The sequence below is a fragment of the Colobus angolensis genome, unplaced genomic scaffold, assembly GCF_000951035.1.
Source record: "Colobus angolensis palliatus isolate OR3802 unplaced genomic scaffold, Cang.pa_1.0 Scaffold133, whole genome shotgun sequence".
Classification (NCBI taxonomy): Eukaryota; Metazoa; Chordata; class Mammalia; order Primates; family Cercopithecidae; genus Colobus; species Colobus angolensis.
Window position 1 is genome coordinate 412,886 of NW_012114411.1, and position 4,186 is coordinate 417,071.

The following is a 4,186-nucleotide window of genomic DNA, read 5'->3' on the forward strand; positions in this document are numbered from 1 at the left end:
AGGATGGTCTCGATCTCCTGACCTCGTGATCCGCCCATCTCGGCCTCCCAAAGTGCTGGGATTACAGGCTTGAGCCACCGCGCCCGGCCCCCTATGGCTTTTTCTAGCCCCCAGCACATCACCAGGTAACCCTAGAGATTTGTGATCCTAGTTTCAGAAGCCCAAGACAAAGGCCATGTCAAGCTTGTGAAAGGAACAAGAAAGGGGATGGCAGAGCAGCAAAGTGCTGCCAGTCATTTACACGACAGTCTAAACGCACCCCCTTTCCTAAAGGAAAGGTTTGAGATGAGGGGAGAGGAGAAAGACCAGGATAAGTGAGGGCAGCGGCAGATGAGAGGGAGGGAAAAAGCTGGGGTTAGCAAACTCAGCCTTCACCTGTGTGCGCCTGGCCCAGGGCCAGCTCTGACCTCACTGAGCAAGCATTTGTAGCACTCATTACACACCTGTTGGTTCCACACCATTCCATTCCGAGTCCCGTTGCAGGGAAAGGACTGCATTCTCTGGCCGGGAATGAAGCCCCAGGGAGACAGAGACCCCACTGGGACCTGGCGGGAGTTCGCGCCACTGTAATCACCGGGCTGGGCGGCTTCCTCTGAGGGCTGCCTTTATCTCTCATCTGCCTTCTCCAGGCTCTTCGGCTCCTCAGTTAGTCCGCCCCCACAGCTGCCTGGACTCCACCTTGGGAGACGAAGAGGCCCCAGGATGGGGTGGCCAGGAGGTGACTTACAGGCCAGGCCGGAAATGGCATCATGGTCACTGGCCTTGTGAATTCGTGGTCTCCCACTCCCATCTTCACCTTATCCAAGGCCCAGACACCAAGACCCACTAAGGCCTGGAGGAGGGGAAGCCCGAGTGTCTCTCCCCTATCTGCGCACCAGCATCACCTCTGCCCGCCCCGGCACCTCCCTGGGGGCTGTCTGCATTCTGTTTGGAGGCGTCTTAGGGAAGTGGGTCAAGCAGGCTCTGCCCAGGGTTTGTCTGAGTTGAGAGCAGCCGAGACCCCGGGGAGCATTCGGCCGAGGGCGTCTTTGAGCCTGTGGGGAACTGGTGGGCTTTCCCTAATGCCACACGGCCTGTGTCTGCTGAAGCCGTGGCCACGGAGTCCACAGATTCAAGCCGTGTTTATCCCTTAGGGAAAATGAAGCTCTTAGTAAGGTAAGATGGTGACAAAGCCAAGTCCCTGTGACTCAACTTGACAAGACGCTGTGGCCCCCTCACATCCAACAGCCCCAGTCAATGCACACTCACTGTTTTCATCACCAAGGAAAACAGCGGGCCTCTGGGACCCCCTCCGGCGGAACTATACCTCAGGATGGGCAAAGAGGGAGGCTCAAGACTGACAGTCAATAGGGGCAAACACATGTGGGCCTCTATGCAACAGTCACCTCGCCTAGGGCCCTATGCTAATTCCCAATTCATTCGCATGACAAGTTCATGAAGTAGCTCCCATTGTTATGGCTGCAGGATGAAGAAGCTGAAGGTCAGAGGCCACAGAGAGAAGGCACAAACCAGGGGCCCCACTCTACTGCGCCCCACCCCATCTAGACCATCTAGATCCAGCCAGCGGCAGCAAGCTTGCCTCGGGGCCACGCGGTAAGCTGAAGCCCACTGAGTTGTTGAGCGGCATGGCCACTGCCCAGCCCACACAGCGGGGTCCCTGGCATCGTCCACATGCCCTGTGCTCATCTGGGCAGGGCACTGAAGAGGTGATGAGAAGCCATCCCGCTCTCCACCGTCACAGCCCGTGACCCGCAGCCAGCACCCCAACAGGGAGGTGAAGACTCAGGGACTCACGGGAGCCTGCAAGTCCTAAAGCATCCGCATGGAGCCCACATCCACAGCAAGTCCATCCTAAGAACAGGAGCAGATCCTGCCGCACCAGGAGAGAGATAGGCTGCCTGCTACAAGGCCATTCAGTTCTTTTTTTTTTTTTTTTTTTGAGATGGAGTCTTGCTCTGTTGTCGGGCTGGAATACAGTAGTGCTATCTCAGCTCACTGCAACCTCCGCCTCCTGGGTTCAAGCAATTCTCCTGCCTCAGCCTCCTGAGTAGCTGGGACCACAGGTGCACGCCGCCACCGCGCCCAGCTAATTTTTGTATTTTCAGTAGAGACAGGGTTTCATCATGTTGGCCAGGATGGTCTCGATCTCCTGACCCCATGCTCCACCCACCTCAGCCTCCCAGAGTACTGGGATTACAGGCATGAGCCACCGTGCCACCCGGCCATTCAGTTCTTAAAGACTCATTTCCTGAGTGAGCCCAGTGCCTGCAGAATGAAGCCTACTGTCCACGTCTCCCAACTCAACCGTCTCCAACCAGGAGCTGCCTCCGCGGACAGCAGGAGTAAGTGTCTCAAGACCGAACAAAGCCTGGGTCCTGTGGTCCCTGGACATGACACGCTCCTTCCCTACCTCCACTCACTTCACCTACCCACAAGAGGTGGGCACAGCCAAAATGCACAGGAGCCACACTCCTGCCAGCCCCAGCTCTTTCCGGTGCAGCACCACTGCTGGCTGGCAGGGGCACAGGAGTGGTGCCTCTTCGCAAGTGTGATTTGAGGTGGAGCCACAGAGGTTCTCACAACCCAAAAAGCTGGAGCCCACGGGGTGCAGTGGCTCATACTTGTAATCGCAGCACTCTGGGACACCAAGGCGGGCAGATTACAAGGTCAGGAGATCAAGACCATCCTGGCCAACATGGTGAAACCTGTCTCTACCAAAAATACAAAAATTAGCTGGGCATGGTAGCAGGCACCTCTAGTCCCAGCTACTCGGGAGGTTGAGGCAGGAGAATGGCTTGAACCCGGGAGGCAGACGTCGCAGTGAGCCGAGATGGCGCCACTGCACTCCAGCCTGGGAGACAGAGCAAGACTGTCTCAAAAGAAAAAGAAAAAAAAAGTCGGAGCCCAGGAACCAATTTGTGTTTTGTAAAATGCCTTTTGGAATCTCTAATGAGACGATGCTGTTCACTGTGGCTGTGGAGGGACAAGTGTGGGTGCTGACGGTGGGACCATGGTAGCAGGCAGCCGCCCGGTGACAGCCTTCTTGACTTTCCCTTTCTTTCCTAGGGTTCTGAAGAGGGTCCATGGCCTTATTACACTGAGCCAGAAAATACCCATCAAAGGTCACAATAAGGCTATGGCAAGAACAAACCAGCTTTATTGTTACGTGTTGATGTGGCTTCTCCAAAGACCATGTTCTGTTGCCAGTTGGGTGCGGCCGCGCCCAGAAAGACAATAGCTACTATTACACTGCCAAGACACGTCTCAGAAGTTCCATTTTCCTAAAAATGGCATTTGTGGCTCTGAACGGGATTGATCAAAATTTGTTTTTTGATCAATAAAAACATTTTTTAATAAGAACATTTTTCTTGGGGTTCAAAAAAATGTCTTTTTGGCCTGAGGCAGCCCAGAAACAGCAGAGGGGCGTGCCGTGGGGAGGGAAAGAAAAGTTCCAGTAGGCGGGAGGCGGGGGAAGAGGCCCCTGCAGTGGAGATGGGCTCTCGCCTGCCCTCCCCACCCCTTCCATCTCCCGAGGGCGGATCTTGACCACGTTTGTGGTTCCTGCTCTCTGCTCTGACCTTGCCCACCAAAACTTTGGCCCCATCTGCAAATACAAACAGAACGGATGACTGATCTGTGTTGCCTAACGAAGGCAGGCTGCCCTTCACATGCCCAGGTTCCTGCCCTCACCCCCAAGGCCGAGCCGCGGGCCTACACACGTGCCCAGGGAGATTCTCTTTCTGGCGGCTGTTTCCTCCTGTCAAGACTTCTCCTGGATTCAGGAAGTTCCGTTCAACAGTTTCCTCATTGCCATTACAGAAATATTAAGTCTGGAAGGATCTCTAAGCAGTTACGAAGTCTATTCCCAAATATTGCCGGACTCCCTGCCGTTTTCAGAGGCAGAACCCCCAACCTCCCCACCATCCACGCTACGACTCACTTCTTCCGCCACTTCGTGAGGTCTCAGCTAAGGCCTTCAGGTTTCTGGGGGGGCTCTGCGCCCATCGGCTCTTGTCTCTCAAGTGAACAGAACTGCTTCTGAAGGGCACACGTAGGGCAGGTGTCCCCACCCACACTGTCCTTCCAGTTTTGGCTAGGCCACTCGCCAGCTATGTGACCCTGGGCCAATCACTCATCTTCTCTGAGCCTCGGTTTCTTCATTGGTAAAATAAGGGGTCTGAACCAG